The sequence below is a fragment of the Gambusia affinis genome, linkage group LG03 (genome assembly GCF_019740435.1).
Source record: "Gambusia affinis linkage group LG03, SWU_Gaff_1.0, whole genome shotgun sequence".
Taxonomy (NCBI): domain Eukaryota; kingdom Metazoa; phylum Chordata; class Actinopteri; order Cyprinodontiformes; family Poeciliidae; genus Gambusia; species Gambusia affinis.
This window is the reverse complement of record NC_057870.1, coordinates 9,581,345-9,603,639: the sequence shown is the minus strand read 5'-3', so window position 1 is coordinate 9,603,639 and position 22,295 is coordinate 9,581,345.

Here is a 22,295-nt window from a genome sequence, read left to right as displayed (position 1 = left end):
TTAAAAGGGGGGCAATACGAAGCAGAGTTCCACGCTCAGTTTAATAAACCCACAGGAGGCTGATATAGAAAAGGAATTAGTCAATGTCATTAGTTCAGTCATGACTGACTGGAACAGACAATACACATCTACTCACGTGTGAGATAACCTAATTCTGTGGTATAAAAGATTTTGAAGTTGACAGGCGTGTGCATGAAGGAACCAGTTGGATCATTTACTCGAGCTCTTGGGATACAGACAGTATTCATGGGATATGGTCCCTGCCTTGACCTGCACATCATCTGCTCTTCAGGGGATTCAGTGAGGGTCCTGTCTGTAAATAAGAATCCATGATAGAGGGGCAGCAGGCGTGAAGCATGAGATTGGAAACCAAAGGCATCACACTGGGCTGTTGGATCTTAGTGATGTTTAGCAACACATAACTCTCATAACTCTGCACACAGAGCCCGGCATTTGGCACGAGCCAGTACACAGCCATGCTCACAGGATAAGACAGGCTTCTGAACGCTCTCTCACACACTGCATTACATCGGCATCCGCATTTCACAAATGTGGCTTTCAAATGAGCTTATGATAATCAAAGCCTGCACTTGGAAAGACTTTCTGGATCCAGCAAAGGATGTGAAAAAAAAAAAAACAGAACAGAACAAAAAATAAAAAAGCAGCATAATGTCAATCCACTCTGATTGTCAACAACTGTGCTGCATTTTATTTCTGACATCCTAACGTTTGGTCCAGCCATGCCCAGCGCTGCAGTGCTGGCCAAGATGCCAGCTGCGTTTCAAAACTGAAATGTGTTTTAAGCGCTGCAGCAGGATGGTAATGTGTTGTGAAACCTGCCAGCCCATGAGCATCCCGAGGCAAATGGGAGAAGCAGTGGTTAAAAAGCACGCTTTTTTTTATTGGGTCAGAGCCAAGGAGTAATCTACCACATAAAGGCATGGTGTAACCGGGGGCGATCATATGGGATACGCTTCCCAAAAGGCATCATTTTGTGCGGAAAGCCTCCATTATTTGGTGCCAGTGGAATTTGGCACTAAGGGTCTTTTGTGGTCAATTAACATTTGGAATTAAAAAGCGCTTTACAAAGCCATGTTAAATACATTAGCAAACAGATTAATTTGTCAGGAACATAGCATCATCAAAGTCACAGAGTTAAACAGAAAAAAACTCAGACTAATCTCTGAAATGATAAAACATGTTGGGGTTTTTTTCTTCTTCTTTTACCAACTGATTTCAACATTACACCGATTTACTCATTGGAAAGTATTTTTTGCAGTTCAAAGAGGTTTGCAGAGTGAACTGGACTTGGGTGCAGAAGTAAGTGATGAATTGAATCCATTAAGCGGGAATCTTACAAACCGCAAAGTGAAAACATACCTAAAACAAGAGCATCATTAGGAAAATGAGCTAAGACCTGAACCTGGAGAGTTTCTGAGCAGAGATGAATGATGGCATCACACCTTAGTCCATTATAGACTCTATTTATACACTGGGACACAAAGGAGAAACACTAGTTAGAGGCTTCTCTCCAATTAGGTTATTACTGGTCTGGGAGTCTTTTTACTGAAGACAATTTCACAGTGAAAAATATGTCTTTAATCAAGCTGAAGAGAATCTATCCTGGAAAAGGTTATTCCTTGGAGTTTTAAGTCAAGTAGTTTAATGCTCTTTGCTTAGTTTAGGTGAATATCTTTTTATTATTATTATTATTCAGCTGAGGAGGAAATACAAAAGGAATATTTACTGGAAATACAATAGTTGTTAATGAATGCCTTGGTTCTTTGTTTTGGAATAGATAAAAAAAGGTAAGAGGATAAGAAAGCAATGCTGGATGAAAAAGGATTATTTAGTCAGGCTGAATTATTTGATACGGGTTTAGTTTTTTTGTTTGTTTGGTTTCAATAGGTGGAACAGTGTCTGTTTTATTTTGTTAAAGAAATGCTGCATCACTTGGTTTATGTCTGGTTCCAATAGCAGGACTGCAAGGGAAGCAGGTAAGTACTGCACAGTCTATGTGGGAGCCAGAAGATATTGAGCACATTCAACCTTATTATGAATTAGACCAAATTCTTGTCACTAAATTACTGTTAACCTTATTCCACTAATAACATCTAAGTCTCCCCTAAATATATCTGACACACTTCCCAAAAAGATCCCAAGCATTAAAAAACAAACAAGCAAACAAATAAACAAAAAAAGGTTATTTGAGCTCTAAACATATTAGAAACCGTTCGTAATCTGTTACTTACAAAGGATTAAGAAGTCTGTAATTATTCCCCATAGGCAAGCCTCCACTATGAGGGACAGAACATAAATGAAAAATGATTTTTAAAATAATTAATTTGCATTTTATTGCATTGAATAAGTATTTGATCACCAAGCAACCGACAAGAACACCGGTTCTGACAGACCTGCATGTTCATCTTTAAGTCCTCTTGTCCTTCATTCATTACATGTGTTAATTACGCCTGATTGAACACATTGCATATATATATGATCATAAAAAATGTGATGAATCACCTTGAAGGAGGACCTTGTCAATGATCTGAAAAGAGCTGGGACCGCCGTCTCAAAAGTTACCATTCATAACATGCTGTAGTATTATGGATGAAAATCCTGCAGCACGTCAAAGGTCAAGTCACCACATATCCAGACCCGACTGAAGTATGCCAATGGCCATCCAGAGGAAGGATGGGAGAAGGTCATGTGGTCAGATAAGGCCAAGACATAATTTTATGGAAAAGACTCTTCCCACAATGTCGAGTACAAGCCCAAGGACATAATCCCAACCATGAAACCTTATGGTGGAAACATCACACCTTCCCTCAGTACCTTCCCTCAGTAAGAGGATTGAAGGTGTGTCATTCTTGGGTCTTCTAGCAAGAAGCATTTCAAGATTGTGCAGTGGCCAATCCTGTCTCCAAACCTGAATCCAATAGAACAATTTTGGAGGGAGCTGAAAATCTGTTGCCCAATGACAGTCCCCAAACCTAAAACATCCAGAGAATCAAGGAGCATCGAGGAATGAATCAAAATCTTCTGCAATGTGTGCAAACCTGGCCAAAAACTGACATTTTGACCTTTGCCTTGGCAAACAGAGTTTTCTGTACCAGATATTAATCATGCTCCCTGAACCACTCTTTCACAATGTGTGCCTGATGAAACTGAACAGACTGGGAGGAAATGGCCCTAATGTGATTACTTTGATGGAATAACTGTGATAGGATGGTCATGAAAGAAGAGGGTAAAACAAAAGATGGGGTCAGGACTGAGCACAGCCCCTCTAGGTTCAGGATGTGAATTGTTAGGGGAGAAAGTTAAAGCTGCGAAGATTAAAGTCAACCAAAAAACCCTTGACAACACTGTACGACTGTTTCTACTAAACCTGTATTAATAAATCTTCCAGTATTCCCATTTCAACCCACCTGAGTGCACCGCACCCCATGGACAGTTCAACTCTTATTAACCTTGGTCCAGACAGTATAGAACTGCTTCACCAATATACCAAAATGTTACCAGTCTACCTTTCTGCCAACTGCAGACACTTGGTATTTAAACATAAAGCTAGACTGTGTAACGACTTGTTCACTCTCTACAGCATTACATTATTGTAACCGCTGCACAGTTTTATAGAAACGCTATAAATGCTAATGCTAAAACGGTTTTGTTTACAATTGTATTGTGGCTATCCAGAACTACACCTGCTCCTTCCAAAACCATCATACCATCCACTTTTAAAACGGGTCTCAACTCTTTCATGAAAACATTTGATTATATGTAGAGGGACACAGAGGGTTAAAAGGCAAGAAATGTTGTGCCATAATATGAGGTAATGTGTGTCTGCTCCCACGCAGCCTGAGTGACAGACAGGTCAGTGTACAGCCCTGGAATTCCCCCCGCACGCCGCCTCATCACTGGACATTGTGGCCTCACTTGAAGTCGAGCGAGGAATAAAGGATTGCCGTCTGTATTTTTTCATTAGACTTTTCTTTTGTTACGGAATACATAAATCCATTGTGGCAAGATGCAATATGTATCACGGCACTCCACCTGCGGACGTCTCATAATGGCTGCCATGTCCCTCCAGTCAGAGATGATAAGTGAACCCCCTGTGAATGTTAATGATAGTGATCATTCTGAACCAGCCCGCCTCTCCGTCTTCGCTCGCAGCCCGGGTGTCACACGCCGGGTGGCAAGGTTCAAGGGACCAAAATGAAAACAAACACTCATGGAGGTTTATAAATAAATAAAAGACATAAATGAATGAACGAGCCGCTGAATGAATGGGTGAAGCTGCGCCGCAGAAAAACACCCAGATATGTGGACGATTTTTTTATTTTTATTTTTTTGCGTTGCTCTTATGCAGAAACGTGCAATTCCCAAGTGCTTTTGTTTTCACCGGCCTGATTAATTAGCGTGCCACTTTTAATGCAAAAGTCCACACTGCTGGAATATTTCTGAACAGAGAGACTCATTTCATTATTTACAAAGCCCAGTAAACACCGGGGAGCAGGTGGGTTCAAACAGATGTGGCTGTTTACATGACCACAATAGTCTGGGCTTCATATCTGGTCATTGCTCGTAAATAGCTCTGACAACATGCACACTTGCTGGGCCAGAGGAAGGCTTGATTCAGTTAATCGAAGCTGACAGTTCTGAAATCACAATGAGCCTTTTTATATCAAGAGCTGCGAGTCAAATAGGAGGTGAGCTTTAAGAAGAGCAGTAATGCTGAACAGCAGCCCCACAACAAAACCAACCTGAGAAGATCCCGCATGCACAGAAGTCAGTTTCATCTAAATCCGCCCCTCTGTCCCCACTCACACACAGCCTCATTAATGTAGCTTCCTCTGCAACATGTGCTCTTTTTTGTGCTTGCCAGACTGTTTTGACCAACACGAAAACTCTCTAAGAAACACGCTGTGCTTGAGTACCAACCAAAAAGGAATTGGGGGGGAAAAAAAAAAACAAAAAACAGTTCATCCCCCTTTCTCTGTGTCTCACCGCTTTCCTCCTTGTCTAACTTTGCCAGAGTCCTTGGAAGTTGCCAAATGCGGTCATGCCTGCTTAGCTTACTGGACTGATTGTGCCAGAAAAGAAAATAAGACACAGATGTATACAAACTCTTGGTGGTGCCAGTGGAGAGACAGCTAATGGCTTCATCTTGACCCTCCCATTGTAGCCGGGCACAGGTGGGGATAATTAGAGCTCGCTCCCCTCCCCTCACAGGGGGATTCGACCCTGACAGCTTCAACCCTGTCCGGGCTCCCTTACTGCTTTGTGACACTGGTAGGTTTGTGTTGGCAAAACTTGAGAAAACTGAGAGTTTTCCAAATAGGCACCAAGAACTTTCCCACCAGGGGGAAAAAAAAAAAAAGCCCCATAACAGAATGTCTCCTTTCAGGGGAGACAGCGTCATAGTCCTTTAGTGAGAAGATGTTGGCAGAGTGTCATAGCAAGGTTAAATATCTCAGCACAAACAATGTGAGTTTAGTAGAGATTGAAAGAAAGGAAGCAAATTATTTTTTAAAGGTTTTCTTTTCTGTTCAGATACGTTGAATAAGATCAGCTTTTAGCTAGAATTAGCAGTCTGATCTTTTTACGACCACTGAAACTCAACTCAAATCACAAATCTGATCTTTTTACGACCAATGAACACACCAGACCTTGGCTAACTTTTTATTTAATTCAATTAAATTATTTCAGAAAATATAGTATAGTAAATAAAGTAAGAAGAAGCAACACGTGTAGGAAGAGGAAAATTTTTATCCTGCATAAAAGTCAAGCGTGTCTAGAGTTCATTGCAGGATGCGAGGGAATAAAACTACCACTCTGTATTGAATAACAAATTACACACAGTCGTGTGGAAAACTGTCTTCCTGCATTGTGCAACCACTTTTCATATTTGGAGGGAGATTTTGTGTGGGCAGAGTGAGACTGTGCTGCATTTGGCAACTACTCTGACCCCTCTGTCAGCTCCTTCTCAAGGACGCTGCTATTAACAAAGAGTGACTGTATCGGTATCGGATGATATTGGAAACTTTCGATGACTTTCTGGGAACAAGCAGCAGGTGAGCCCTTGAGGCGCTGCCCTGTCACAAATGACGTAAGCCTGAAACTACTTCTGTCTAGGTTGGTTTTGTGAGTTAGTGTCGTGGATCATAAGGTTGAAAACAAAACCTGACTTAAGAAACCTAACCCAAGAAAGACTAATACAAATAACCCCTCTTTTTCTTTTCTCCACAGCTGGAAAAAAATTAGGGCTTTAGTAGAACCTCTTTCAAATGTTCATTAAGGTTGAGTGAATATCCAGGTTTGTATGTTTGTAATTGCATAAAGCAAGAAGACTAGAACTAATGGAATAAATTCATGGCAGCAATTCTAATATTAAAGTTTAGTAAATTTTTAAAAAAGGAATATATATATATATATATATATATATATATATATGTAGATCAAAGAATCATTGAATGATCACATTTAAAATATAACTATTATGGAAAATTTAGATTTTTTTAAAGACTTTGTAAGGTCTAAAATTGAGATAATCCAATTTTCATTAAGACCCTTCAGAGAAACTGTGGACAACATGTGTACAATAAAATCAATATCGGTCGATCAAAAACAAAAGATCTTAAATTTTCCACAAAACTACACAGTATGTAGACTACATAGTCTAGTTTTCAGCCTTTAAACGTTTGATGATCTCTCTATAAACACAGTTCATATCTTAATCTAACTTAACCTAACCTCATTATGTATCTTAAAAAAATCTGCAAGTGTTTAAATAAGCTCCAGTGTGACCTTTGTCCTCTCTCCAGGAGTCTCATAATGAAATATCCCTCCCTAATGCAAAGGAGGAGTGCTATCATACAGTCCTGTGTGCTTCACAAAGCCTGAAAAGGACCCTTTTTCCACCGCTAGCCTGAGTGACAGCAGAGAGACATGTGTCTTCAGATGAGAGGAGGCGAGTCTCATTACGCCGTATTTGGCTGACACTGAGTGATTCAAGTGTTCCTGGACAATTCAGACACACTGATATAAAACACATTAAATGTCTTTCACAGCACTTTACCTGACACCGCTCATCTGCGCTCATCTGTTATCCCCGAAGAGCCTTGCTTTGGTCGCGGCTCAAAGTCTGGGATCGGGATTGTGCTGAGCGGAGAATAAAGAGGAACTTGTAATGAAATACAGAAAGACAAAACATTAAAGGAAGCGAAACGTCAAATCTCATTTAGAAGCTGGTTGTTTTTCATCTTTCTCGAGGATTAAATATAGCGCTCGTCGTAAATACATTGTTGTTAGCGTAAGACCGAATTGAGAATACACAGCAGGTAGCATCTACAGCGGGCTTTTTGTCAAAATTGATGGACCACCTGCAGATAAAAATCAAAAGCACCATAAACTTAGTTGACACATATGGGTGTCTGACAAAGTAAACTCTACCATGGCATACAAATATTTGTTGCTGAACAGTAATCATACATGACACACCATAAAAATATGTTGTCTGACACTGAAACTGAATGTTGACATTGAATATTTGGCTGCTGAAAGAAGAGAGAGATAATACAATTTAAGATTATTTTATACAATATTGTATATATTCAAGTAGATGAAGGAAACACGGTGAAAAGAACTGAACAGAAAATAGAAATATGAAGTAGGTCATGATAAAGATAAGATGCCACGGGTGTGCTGTGGTGGCGTAGGGGATAGCGCGACCCACATTTGGAGGCCTTCAGTTCTCGACACGGTGGTCGCGGGTTCGATTCCCGGACCCAGCTGACGTTTGCCGCATGTCTTCCCTCTCTATCTCCCTCTTTCCTGTCAGCCTACTTTCGAATAAGGGACACTAGAGCCCACAAAAGACCCCTAGGAGGGGAAAAAAAAAAAAAAGATAAGATGCCACCTATTCCAAAACCTTCTCCCAAACAACTGAAAGCAAAAGAAGTCCATATAAATTACTGAGGCAGTTTTGCAGAACTAGTTTCATGGAAATGAAACATATGCCTTGAACCTTTATACATTTTTGTTATGTAAAACAGATCATGAGTGTATTTTAATGGGATCAACACAAAATAGTGGATAACTCTAAAATGAAAGGATATGGATGTAATTTCTCTAAATGTTTTACAGTCCAAAAGCAATGCTGTGCATTTATTTACAGTCCCTCTGTTGAGCCTTCGGCTGCAGGTCTTGTGGGTTATGTCTCTTCCAGCTTTTCACATCAAGACACTGAAATTGCTTCCAGTTCTTCCCGAAATAGCTCAGTCTCAGTGTCTCTGATTGGATGGAGAGCTTCTTAGAATGTGAAGTCTTTATAGAGATTCTCCATAAATATGCTGTGAGGTAAACCTGTGGTGTCCAAACATTGTCTCATGCAGGCCAAAACTGCCAGTGTGTAAGTATTAAAGTGTAATATAACTTCATTACATTAAACTGCACAATAAAATTTACTATAGTTTTTATAGTTGATTTTTATCATATCAAAGAGGAACTGAGCATATTTAATGAAACAAAGGATGTGATGACATTTTTGTAGAAAAGGGATGTCTGTAATGGTACACTAGAGGGACCCAGAAATTCAGCCACGACACAGGAGTGAGCAGTAAATCTGATATTTATTAAAAGGCAGCTTGAACCGGGCACAGGATCGTCAGCTGCAGCACTGCGAAGGGGGGGCGAAAAGGAGAGGTTGATGACCGGAGAAATAGCAACAAAGGGATCAGTTAGCGTATGTGTGAAGGGAAACACTAACCTGGCGTTCAGTAAATGTGGGGATCGGCTGAGGAACAAGGAGTGGAGCAGATGCTGCGCTGATGCAGAGCTCGGGACGAAGTGCCTGGGGAGGGAAGCGCTGATGCAGGGCAGCGTGCCAACTTGTGGGGGAAGCAGACGAACCAAATCCAGATCCTGAATCCTAGTCAGACGGGCGGAGGTCATACACGATCGGGACAGAGAACAGAATCCGTGGGAGTGGGCGAGAGCGGAGTTACAGTAACAGGCGTGGGTCGAGATCCAGAAAGGCAATCAGTAATAGTCCGACAAGGGCGAGGCAAAAGGGACAGGTCCGAGGAACAAGGCGTGGTCGTGATTATAAGGGCGAGGTAAGAGTGCTGGAAAACTACTAGCTGAAAGCGTTCGATAATCTGGCAGCTTGGTAGTGACTGAGGGAGGTTTAAGAAGGGAGACAATTAGGGAGAAACACAGGTGCGAGGAATAACGGAAATGAGGCGTGTCTTGGATTGGCTGAACAAGAAACACAGGGTACACTGTAAACATCACAGTACCCCCTCCTCAAGGTCCGGCCCCTGAAGGACCACCAGGCTGGTCGGGGTGATCACGATGGAAATCTCTGATAAGGGTTTTGTCCACAATGTGGCGGGAAGGAACCCATGAGCGCTCCTCCGGCCCATAACCTTCCCAGTCCACCAGGTAATGGGTGGCACGGCCCCACCTTCTGGATCGGAGAAGACGCCTCACAGTGTAGACGGGACCCCCAGCAAAGAACCGGGCGGGAGGAGGGGGTTTGGAGGAGGGCATGAATCTGGAAGTGGCAACAGGCTTGATGCGTGAGACATGGAAAGTGGGATGGACCTTCAGAGAAGAAGGCAGCTGGAGGCGGACGGCCACAGGATTCACCACCTTGGAGATGGGGAACGGTCCGACAAAACGTGGCGCCAATTTCTTGTTCTCCACCCGAAGGGGAAGGTCCTTGGTTGACAGCCACACCCTTTGACCTACAAGGTAAGCAGGAGCCGGGATCCTGTGTCGGTTTGCTGACCTGGAATACATGGCAGACGTAGTTAAGAGAGCCCTGCGGGCCTTTCTCCACACCCTGAGGCACCTCCTCGCTGAGGCATGGGCAGAGGGAACCATGGCCGACCGCTCCTGCAAGGAAAAAACAGGTGGCTGGAAACCATAAACAGTGTGAAAGGGAGACAACCCAGTGGCACTGGAGGGAAGGGAATTGATGGCATGCTCTACCCAGGGCAAGTTCTGTGCCCACTTGGTTGGATCCTGTTCACAGAGCATGCGGAGCTTGATCTCCACTTCCTGATTAAGACGCTCAGTTTGCCCATCCGTCTGTGGATGGAAACCTGAGGAGAGGCTCACCTGGATCCCCAGCTGCTTACAAAACTCTTTCCAAAAACGAGAGACGAATTGAGGGCCACGGTCAGAGACAATGTCCCTGGGAAGCCCATGAAGTCTGAACACCTCTCTAGTGAGGATCTCACCTAATTCCTTAGAGGAGGGCAATTTCACAAGGGGAACCAAGTGTGTCATTTTGGAGAAGCGATCGACTATCGTGAGTATGGTAGTGTACCTGTTTGAGGTGGGTAATCCTGTGATGAAATCCATCGAAATATGCGACCAAGGCCGGTGGGGAACAGGTAGAGGGTGAAGAAGCCCTGCTGGGGTCGAAGGTTTAGCCTGAGAGCAGACCCGCAGGCAGAGACAAACTCTTTGACATCCTTGCCCATGTTCCTCCACCAGAAGCGTGACTGGACCACTCTTAGAGTTTTGACTACACCAGGGTGGCAAAACAATTTAGATACATGGCAAAGCTTTAGTACCTCAGGGATAAGATTGTCAGGTACGAAGAGGCGTTGGGGAGGACAGCCTGGGGGGGGCCGTTGCAGTTGGTTGGCCTCCCTGACCCGATTCTCAACCTCTAGCCGAGTTACCGCCAGCCGAACAGACTTTGGAAGGATAAATTCTTCTGAACAAGTCACTGGTTCGTTCAGGGGTTCATGAATCCTGGACAATGCATCAGGCTTCACATTTTTGGAGCCAGGCCTGTAGGACAAAGTGAATACAAAACGAGAGAAAAAGAGGGCCCACCTGGCTTGCCTGGTGTTGAGTCTTTTAGCTGACTTGAGGTACTGGAGGTTCTTGTGGTCAGTCCACACTAGGAAGGGTTCCTTAGCTCCTTCTAGCCAATGTCTCCATTCCTCCAACGCTAGTTTAACTGCCAGCAATTCTCGGTCCCCCACGTCATAGTTGCACTCAGCAGAGGAGAGGCTTCTAGAAAAGAAGGCGCATGGATGAACCTTATCATCCTCATACCTCTGGCTAAGGATTGCGCCAACACCAGACTCCGATGCGTCGACCTCCACAATGAACTGTCTATTCAGGTCAGGAGAATGGAGAACTGGTGCAGTGGAGAACAGGTGTTTAAGTCTTTGAAAAGCCTTTTCCGCATTAGGGTTCCACTGAAAACGAGACTTGGGAGAGGTTAGAGCATGAAGGGGTGAGGCAATAGAACTGTAATTGCGAATGAACCGCCTATAGAAATTAGCAAAACCCAGGAACCGCTGGAGTTGCTTACGGTCTTGAGGGGTAGGCCAATTCAGCACAGCGGAAACCTTGCGGTCCTCCATGGATAGCTGGTTGGGGGAGACTAGAAAGCCTAAGAAGGAAGTCTGGGACACATGAAATTCACACTTCTCAGGTTTAACAAACAGGTTATTCTGTAGTAAACGAAGAAGCACTGAACGGACATGGTTGATGTGTGAGGGTAGATCCTTAGAGAAAACCAGGATGTCATCTAGATAGACAAAGACATAAAGACCAATCATGTCCCTAAGAACATCATTCACAAGGGCCTGGAAGACTGCTGGTGCATTAGTCAACCCAAATGGCATCACTAAATATTCATAATGCCCAGTAGGGGTGTTGAAGGCAGTTTTCCACTCATCTCCCTCCCGAATACGCACCAGATGATACGCATTCCTTAGGTCTAATTTAGTAAAGATGGTAGAGCCTTGGATGCGTTCAAATGCAGTGTCTGTGAGTGGGAGGGGATAACGGTTCTTGATGGTGATGTCATTGAGTCCTCTGTAGTCGATGCAGGGGCGAAGTGAACCATCCTTCTTTCCTACAAAGAAAAATCCTGCACCAGCAGGGGATGAGGAAGGACGAATGATTCCTGCTTGGAGGGCCTCCTTTATATAGTCTCGCATGGCTTGGTCTTCAGGGACTGAGAGTGAAAATAGACGACCCTTGGGTGGGCAGGTGCCAGGAAGCAGGTTAATGGCACAATCATAGGGGCGGTGTGGAGGCAGAGAAGTGGCACGATGTTTACTGAAAACCTCCTTAAGGTCATGGTAGTCCTTGGGGATCCCTGAAAGGTCAGGGTCCTGAACTGGGGAATCCAAGGGAACTGGCCCTGGATGATTAGCAGCTTGAAGACAGGTGGACAGGCAATGAGTGCTCCATCCAAGGACCAAACCATGGACCCAGTCAATATGTGGGTTATGTAGTCTCAACCAGGTGGCACCAAGAATTAACGGAAGGTTAGGAGAGTTGATGATGAGAAAAGAGATGGATTCCTGATGGTTCCCTCCCACAATCAGTCGGACTGGCTCTGTCTCCAGCTTGACCTGGTGTAAAACATGACCGTCAATAGCCTGGACCTCAGTCTTCCGAGTACTTTCTCTTAATTTCAAATTGAGTGAGCGGGCTAACTCCGCATCCATAAATTCAGTGTCGGCTCCAGAATCAACAAAAGCTGCTAAGGAGTGGGAGCGACCACACATAGAAATCTGGGCATTGATGGTAATTAATGAAGATTTAGTAGTTGTATGTTGGTTAAGTAGAGCGCTACAGACTGAAGGAACTAACCTCTTGGAGGGACATTGCCGAAGTTGATGGTCATCACTGCCACAGTAGAAACAAAGGCCCTTCTTGAGCCTGCGCTCCCTCTCCTCGGGTGTCAGCCTGGAACGACCAATCTGCATAGGTTCTGGTTGGTCCTGGGAGGGAAAGGAAGGTGGTTTGGGCAACGATGACCTCATTGTGAGCCGGGAGGGGACTCCCAAGGATGTAGTCGGGTATAGTCGGTCGGAAGCCTTCTCTAGCCTTCTTTCATGCATCCGTTGATCGATCCGTGATGCCATGGTTTCGAGGTCAGCCAGATCCTTAGGGGGGTCACGAGTTGAGAGTTCATCTTTAATGCTTTCGCTCAGACCTTGGTAAAAGGCATCACACAAGGCTTCATCATTCCAATCACTGTCAGCAGAAAGGGTATGAAAGTCAATGATATATTCATTAATACGCCTCTTGCCCTGTTTTATTCTCCAGAGCCCTCGAGCTGCCTCTCTCTCAGGGAGGCAAGGATCAAAAACACGCGTTAATTCCTTGGAGAAATCATCAAAACTGTAACAGATGAGCGAGTCTTTCTGCCATTCAGCCGTACCCCAAATCTTAGCTTTGCCAGATAGTAAAGAAATCATGTAAGCAACCTTAGCTCGCTCAGAGGGAAAAGAGCTGGGCTGAAGCTCAAAATGAATCTCACACTGGGTAATAAAGGGCCGACATTGGCTAGGCTCACCACAGAAAACCTCAGGGGGGGAAAGACGGGCTCCTCATGGAAGAGGTAACCGCACCAGCTGAGGAGGAGCTTGTCGTGGGGCAGCCGAGGCACTAGGAGGCGCTGTGGGGTTTGTCAACTTTGACAGCATAGACATCATTTCCTCCATATTAGCTTCCAATTTAATAATGGATTTCTCTACTGTAGCGCGCCATTCCTGTGCGTGCGATGGGTCCATAGTGGCCAGATTATACTGTAATGGTACACTAGAGGGACCCAGAAATTCAGCCACGACACAGGAGTGAGCAGTAAATCTGATATTTATTAAAAGGCAGCTTGAACCGGGCACAGGATCGTCAGCTGCAGCACTGCGAAGGGGGGGCGAAAAGGAGAGGTTGATGACCGGAGAAATAGCAACAAAGGGATCAGTTAGCGTATGTGTGAAGGGAAACACTAACCTGGCGTTCAGTAAATGTGGGGATCGGCTGAGGAACAAGGAGTGGAGCAGATGCTGCGCTGATGCAGAGCTCGGGACGAAGTGCCTGGGGAGGGAAGCGCTGATGCAGGGCAGCGTGCCAACTTGTGGGGGAAGCAGACGAACCAAATCCAGATCCTGAATCCTAGTCAGACGGGCGGAGGTCATACACGATCGGGACAGAGAACAGAATCCGTGGGAGTGGGCGAGAGCGGAGTTACAGTAACAGGCGTGGGTCGAGATCCAGAAAGGCAATCAGTAATAGTCCGACAAGGGCGAGGCAAAAGGGACAGGTCCGAGGAACAAGGCGTGGTCGTGATTATAAGGGCGAGGTAAGAGTGCTGGAAAACTACTAGCTGAAAGCGTTCGATAATCTGGCAGCTTGGTAGTGACTGAGGGAGGTTTAAGAAGGGAGACAATTAGGGAGAAACACAGGTGCGAGGAATAACGGAAATGAGGGGCGTGACTTGGATTGGCTGAACAAGAAACACAGGGTACACTGTAAACATCACAATGTCGCTGATTGTAAATTTTAAAAAATAGTCCCAGTTGTTTGGCTTATTTCAATAGATGCATAGATTTTCTAGAAATTTTTGAATTAGCAGTTTTTTGCAGAGCCAATCTGGTGACATGGGAGAAAACACACACAAAAAAATCTCATGGTTATGACTTGTTATAATTAAGTTATTATCCATGAGATAAGTTGTTTCCACAAGTTATCAAGTCGTGGATATAATTTCCCATGTATATATTTTTCTCCTATGTTACCAGACGGACTATTTATTTATTTGAAGTTATGAAGTTAAAATAATGATGATAAAAAAAAACTAGAAAAGACAAGTACTCAGCATTTTCCTTTTGGAGAAGATTTTAAATTGTCAGTAAAAATTCTGCAAGAAAAAAAAGTCCATATCTATCAGCTGCCTTCTGGGCCAAATTTGTACCATTTTTGGCTTGCAGTTAAGGGTCACATAAAATCATTTCAAGGGTCACAAGTGGCCATTTATGACCTAAATAATTCCAGTGTACCTTTGGCTTGTCCAGTGAAAGGTGAATCTTCACTCCGCTTTCAAGGCTTTTTTTTTTTTTCCTCTTCTTGTTTTTAACTCCATCCATCTTCCCATCAACTTAGTTTATCGAGGCCCTCTGAAGAAAAGCATCCCACACTGTGTCATTTTTCTTGCACTTGACAATATATGTGATGCTGTGTGTTGTTAAAATCTCATTTTTCAACTAGCTGGGTTGTAAAATGACAACATGTGAAAATATTTGAGAAGCACGAATGCTTTTCCAAGTAGCTGCAGACAATAATACCTTCTGTTAATATGTGATGTGTGCAAGAAGGGACAGGGAAGAAACAGCGATAGAAAACCAGTCAAAATCCCACCTATGTTAAAGATTTGTAAAGTCAGTGATGCCTGATTACATGGATATGAACTGAGGGCTCATCACTATTGTCAGGCTGCAAAGAGTTTTCAGAAACCAACAAACCAAAGTCAGCAGCCTGAACCTTTCCTTGCAAGCATGCAGTCAGAAACTGTTAGCCTTCATTCCTCCTCTTTGACACAAATGCCTTGATTCACACTCCCGCTGCAAAGACGTTGAGGCGAGAATGAAGTGGGGATAGAGATACTGTGATAGGGCAGGTGAGCGGAGAGGATGCCAAGCCCAGTGGTCAGCAGGTAACACAGAGAAGGCGGCTGTCACATCCTGCTGACTTAGCCAAGACAGATGAGACAATCAACAAGCCAAGGCCTGGACAGCGCTTCAACCCCGCCTGCATCCTGTGTTCCAGGGCAGGTTGTCCACACCATCTCCGAGCTGATCTCACCTTTCTCTCTGCTGCTGGCCACTGCTTTGGATTGATAACAGACATGTGAAGTGTTTACAGATATTTGATGCACTCTGCTAACCCTTAACGCTGCACATATATAGCGGGCAATGCACTTTATTTTGACAACAAAAAAAAGGTAAGCTTTGAAAAACTACTGTCGACTATGGGAGTACAAAGAGCTTGTTTGGGTGAAGGTTTTAGTCTATAATTAACAAAGTAGTAGTGATAAGCTATTGCTGCTTTTGTTAACTCAGACTGGTTCTTACCTGCAGTGTGATGACATAAAAACATTCAACAAATGTTGTGAAGCTTTTAGAGGGATCCTGAAAATGTTTGAACTGAACTACATTTTTAAAGAGCAATTCGGCAAAATGGTAAGGAAGCACATGTACACTTCTAAATCTAATATATATATAAGTCTAATAAGGCTAAATGAAGAAGAGGTAAAAAAAGATAAGCAGTTTCTTTAATCATGAGATACTCTAATGACTTGACTCTGACAGACTTAATACACTGTCCAACATCTGGACCTTGGAGCAGATGTGAGAAGGTTCTCATGGAGTATCTAGACTGACTAACATTTAGAAATGAGGTGTGAGGCAAGGGTAAACAATCACCTGGGGCACCGTCTCATGTGTTGTTAATTGTTATAAGCTCTGGTAATTGGTTAAAGAATAATTTCATACTGGCACAAAAAAAAAAAAAAAAAAATGCAGCCTGTGCAAAAGCTCTGAGTGCGGATGTTTATCTCTAAACTTTTACTTTACTGAATCCATCATTTAGAAAAAAAAGGAGAAGTTTAAAAAAAAAAACAGAAGGAAAGATGCCTGCGTGTGAAGGCGTGTGTGCGTGCGTGTGCGTGTGTGTGTGTCAAAAATTTCCTAAAGACCAGGCAGCTTCCACCCTCTCTCCTAATTGCATTGATTTTTTAGCACAGTAAATCTAGCTGTGTCACAATCTGCACTCCCCAGGCATGATGTACTGCTCCAGCACCAGCCTGCATGTCTGCTCCTAGAATTGCTGGCTTAAAGTTTGAACGGTGATGGTGTGATTAATGGTTGAATTAATTAATTACTAAATATATGCTAATTGTTTAATCGGTCGCCTGATCTATATAAGATCATTTATAGAATAAATGAGTTGATTTAGAAAGTGTATTGATTAAATGTGACAATGAGTTATACGCCTGACTACCTGATTTGCTATTTTCCCAATTAAAGTTGCAAAGCTCTTAAAAAGAGTGTGATGTTGCAAAGTGTGGCCCATCCAAGTGATCTACACCACACCTGACACGGCTGTACTTATTTATGAAATCCGACAGCTGATAATGATGCATTAATATTAATGCAAACTGTAAATTTTCATATCGCTCTACAGAAACCAATCCAAACGCATTTGTCACCACAACTGCAGCCATATTTTACATTTTTTTAATGGAAACTGAAGTGTAGGCTCTGAGTAAGGTCAAGTGAGAAGAACTAGATTTGTTTTTTTTCTTGTTTCTTTTTTTATTTATTTTGTCCTGTACGTTACATGCAGATTATATTAAATAATAATAATAAAAAAACACTCAGGAAACATTAATGATATTCAATCTAAATTATGATAGATTTTCAAACTAGACAAGATGTGATGTGATTTAAAAGCTGAAGGTATGACTCAGAAATTAGAATGAGCTACAAATAAAGCTGTAGCAAGGTATTTGAATCAGGAAGTTGCTTGTTTTTATTCTATGCTGCTAGAAGAGATTCTGCAAACTAAGGGGAAAAAAAAGCAAGCAAAATTTAAACATTTTATTTGGTTGTTTGAAACAGAGGATCTGTTAATCCAGTGCAACCCCAGTATTTGCAGGGTTAAGGGTCACCACAGGTACCCATGTGTACTTGAGACCTGTTGTAAAAATGCTTGGAACTGGCTATTTTAATTAAAAAAACAACAAATTAGCAGACACACTGAAAACTGTCTTAGCTTTTCCGCAGAAGCTAATGCCAACACTCTTCCTTGTGTCCGCTCTTCAGGGTTCAGCCAGAACACAAATGAGGCTCCTGGATTGGTTGCTTTACAAATACCAGCTAACTGTGTGTCCAGTAGTATTGTGCCCACTTGTTCCAGCTCCCCAAGGTGCATTTTCTTCTTAATGTTTTAGATATGCTCTAAATAAAAATTTCAAAAAATCTTCCCGGGGGCAGTTTTTCAGCGAATAGTGAACCATGAATTGGAGGAGCCCACTGTAGTCGTAAACAAGATGTTAATTAGGTCAGTGATAAACAAATGTTATTCAACGTTCTCCAGATTCTTTATTTAGGAATTTAAGTGTGTCTGTGAGTGATTGTTATCAATATTACAGCCTCTGCTGTCCCAAGGTGTTGAGAAGACCCTTCAGTCCAGCAGGGGGCCCCCGAGAGGACCTAACCTCTGACATGGACTACATGTCTAACAACTTCAGATTTGTAGTTCTGTTCATCAGGACTTCTAAATATGCTTCGAGGGCTTCTGGAAGTCAGATTTGATAGACTTTAAAAGTAGTTTTAAAGTTATTGGAAGGGGTCACATAAATAATAATGAAAAAAAAACCTTTCCAGGCCCCAAAATACTTGAGAACGAAAGGAGGCAAGAGAGCAACACGAGCGGCAAATTAAACTAAAAATGAATGGCTCAGACTAAAAGGTTATCCATGAGTTAGAACAGCCCAATCAAAATCCCTCCGAAAATTATGTGCTACTTTGTATTGATCTGTCACATGAAAACGTAATAACACACAATAATGTTTGTGACAAAATGGGAAAAGTGGGTTTGAATAATTTTGCTGGTAGAGTGTTTATAAGATGCACAGAGAAAATATACAGGTAATCATGCCGTGATTCTTTTCCTCGCTGAATGTTGACATTCGAGCGACTATTATTCCCAAATGACAAAGTTCAACTAAACAGCTATGAAAACACCTTTATATAGCGACACCTGGTGAAAAACCCCATGTGACAAACACAAACTCGCGCATGTGCTGACTCCCACGGAGACTAAAACCTGACTGAAGCTTTAAAGAAAATATGTAAAATTCCTGAACTGGACATTTTATTCAATCAAACACAGAGATTCCAACAATGAAATCCAGGTTTTCTCTGAAATCACAACCGCCAAAAAATCTACCTTTCAGACACATTCATCTTCCTCTCTGTCTTGTCTCCCACCTTCTGTTTATTCTGGCTCTCTTCAGCGCCATTACTGCCGTGCATGTCAGATCTCTTAGAGGGAAATGAAAAACAGCAGTCATTTTAAAGTGCAGGGTAGGTTATAAAGTCTGGCACATCACTCTCTGTATTTGTGTCTCCCTTGCTAGTATATTCTGTATTACATGCTGCATACCACTGCTAAATGTGAAGCTTCATAAAATGTCTCCCAATTTAGTGTCTCTGTTCTAACTGAAGCCAAAATGCAAACAGCGGCTCCAGTTTTGAGACTCCCAACACGTTTATATCTGATTGCACAGAACTTATAAAAGCTTAATATGGTCTCCAGCTTATAGAAAGAAACAAGTGTGACATTTTTACAGCTGTAAAACCCACACGCTATCAGCTCTCAGACAGACATTCATCTCTGCAAAAATGTTCTTTGTGAAAAATTCCTTTTTCGTAGCTCATATTTACATTTTGTCCATCGTTGTGAGTGAGTGGAAGCAATTAGCCTAGCTAAGCTCTCCACAATGTTATGATTGAACTGAAAAGGGATGATTACACAGGTGGGAAACATCGCACTGTCTTCAGAAAAGAAATGCACATAAGCAAATGTTGGTGTTCTTGGTCCAGAGGTCACATGTGGCACTTGTAATGATCTTTTTTTTTTTTTTTTTACATTTTTCGTAGTTCTTCTGAGGTGATGAATGAGAATGGGTAATATGCCAGTAGCAATATCGCTACAAGTAGCTTATTTCATGTTGCCAAATATGATTTATGACAAAAAAAAAAGGGGGAGGGAGGAATCTTGTGACTTCAACATTTGCCCTCCTGCACTTCTATATTGCCCGAGAGGAGTTTAGGGGTATTGGATTGACACAGCAGCTGCACACATCTGGTTTGGCCATATACTCAAGCTTATTTTTAGGCCAGCAACTATCTGCAGAAAAAAAAAGGTGAAAAAAGGAAAAAAAAATTGTTTAATAAGGCAGGGGGGGATAATATCTGTGGAAAAGATAATTAAGTTACAACTTTGTTTCTCAGAGTTTGCTGTCCAACATTTTCTAAGTCCAAGTAGTAGTAATGTCCTCTCTGGCATTCTTTTAAATAAGTGCCATTAAAGTGACAAGATATGTTTTCACATGCAGTAATAACATCTGCCGTCTGCTGTGCAGAAACCCTGATTGGAATACAATTTACTACTAAATGCTGTTTCTCTGTAAGGCTACCACATAAAAGTGTTACTGCTAACAGAGAGAGAGACGGAGAGAGTGAGATAGGAAGGTTTTGAGATGCTCAGTCAGTTTGACGCCAGATGTAGATATTCATCTTCCAAAAAGTGCCACTATTGCCTTGTCTTTCTGCAGGATATTTTCTCTGGGAGCAATTTTGGTAGGAAGGCTACTCATGGGAAGGTTCATCACTGTTCCATAGTTTCTGTGTTTGGAGATAATGGTGCACATTATGAGTCTCCAATGGTTTGAAATTGCTGTTCAACGGAAAGCAGAAGATTTTTTTGAATGAAAATTTCTAATGTGTCAAAATGTTATACATATTTGTAAATATATATATGTATAGTTTGTTTGTTCTTTTCTACAGTAAAACTCCACATTTTACATAATGGAGTTCCTTACCAATTCATTTCCTGAAACTACCAAAAAATCCCCCAAATTTTACTTTTCATAAGTGCCATTAGCGTCTCTGTCATTCTAAATAATATTAACATAAAATCAATGTGGCTAAAATGTTCAAGACATTTAGAAACTCTATTAATTCCAGCAGTGTGTGGCGTCATATTTAGATTTAATAGAACATTTTTAATGAAGCAGATTGGAAAAGGGATCCTTGCCTCCATTACTGGATGATAGATAACTGAGAAAGGTTAGCAGCCACTCATTAACACTCTCTTAAATTACGAAAGTACTTACTGCTTTTTTCCCCCCTCCCCATCTTTCATTGCTTCCCTCTTAAATGAGATAAAATAATATTGAGAGGATAGAAGTTGAATCAAGCCAAACCGTAATTAAACGCTCTGACGGGGTGAAAGTATCCTCTGGTGGTGGTGGTGTTTGTTAATGTAGCTGCATGTTCACACTTCAGTTTCAGTCCCCACCACTGTCTGTGGGAGTGTGATAGAAAAGTCTTAAAGTCTCTTGTTAGCGTCAAACATGAATGTTAAGCGCAATTATTTAAGCAATTAGCTGAGCTGCTTGAAATAGGAAGTGAGTTTTTACTATTTGTAGCTCTTTAGGGTAATGTTGGGTTATAGCAGACATTAAGGAGAAAACATCTTTTGCATTTTATGTCATCGCATCAAAAATTAGAATCTATTTTTTGGCTCTGCTGAACATAGGGACAGTGTAAAACAGCCAGAAAGTACATTTAATAATGAGCAATTTTTAAAGACTTTAAATTTTGTAGTGGATATGAAAAGCATCCCACATGAAGTATCACCAAAATTCTGTGCAGACAGGACTGCTTTGATGAGGAGGTGCAAGAATTATGATCGCTGTAAAGGCGTGAGTTGTTAGTATGTTGCGTAAGTAAGACAGTGAATTTTATGTGTGAACCACATAAAAAACAGCAATACTTAGCTGAAGATGAAAATATCCTCTATAAGATGTTCTGCAGCCACACATCTTATGAAAAGCAACTTTTAGAAATACTAAATGTGAAAAAAAACTAAATTCACATGAAGAAGGAAGTATGGTTGAATCAATTTAAAACCTCATAGCTGACAACCTCAAAACTCTCATTGACATGCAAGTCATAGGTCCATGAACGCACCAAAGTTATCATGACAGTAAAGGGTTTAAAACCACATATATAAGCACAAGAGACTGAGATATTTGTAAATTTTATGAGTAGCTGAAAAAGACTTAGTTTTGTTCTGAAATGTTTAGCATTTTTCCCCATATAACAAAAAAGTCAAGTCAAGTATTTTGGTTTGGCATATTTCAGCAACAAGGCAGTTCAAAGAGCTTTACAGAACAGAAGCGTAACACGCAACAAACATTACATTGTTCCATATTATGAGTATTATTTTTTTACAAGTGCTACTCTGGTAATGTATCACAAACCCAATATTACTGTTTCTTAATCTCACATAATGCCGTGCAGACACTCATTCTGCGTTCAGGAAGATTCACTCACCTCTCAAAATATAAGTCCAAGCGGCTTCATCTGACAGACCTACTTCTTAAATCCTACTTTAAATTTACATCCTACACCCATCTAAACATACACAAACTACACAAAACGGCAGCACAAAATTGGGAAACGCACTGCTGTGCCAGAAAATGAGACTTATATACTGTGTTTTATCACTTCATAAAAAATAATTACTTAAACAAATTGCTGGTTATAGCAACATAGAATAAGCATCTTTATAGTGCTACAAAGTGCATTCAAAACAAAGTTTATAATACACTTTTCTGAGACCTGATGGTAGTAAAGCAACCCGAACTCATAATATGTAGACTTGTCTTTCAC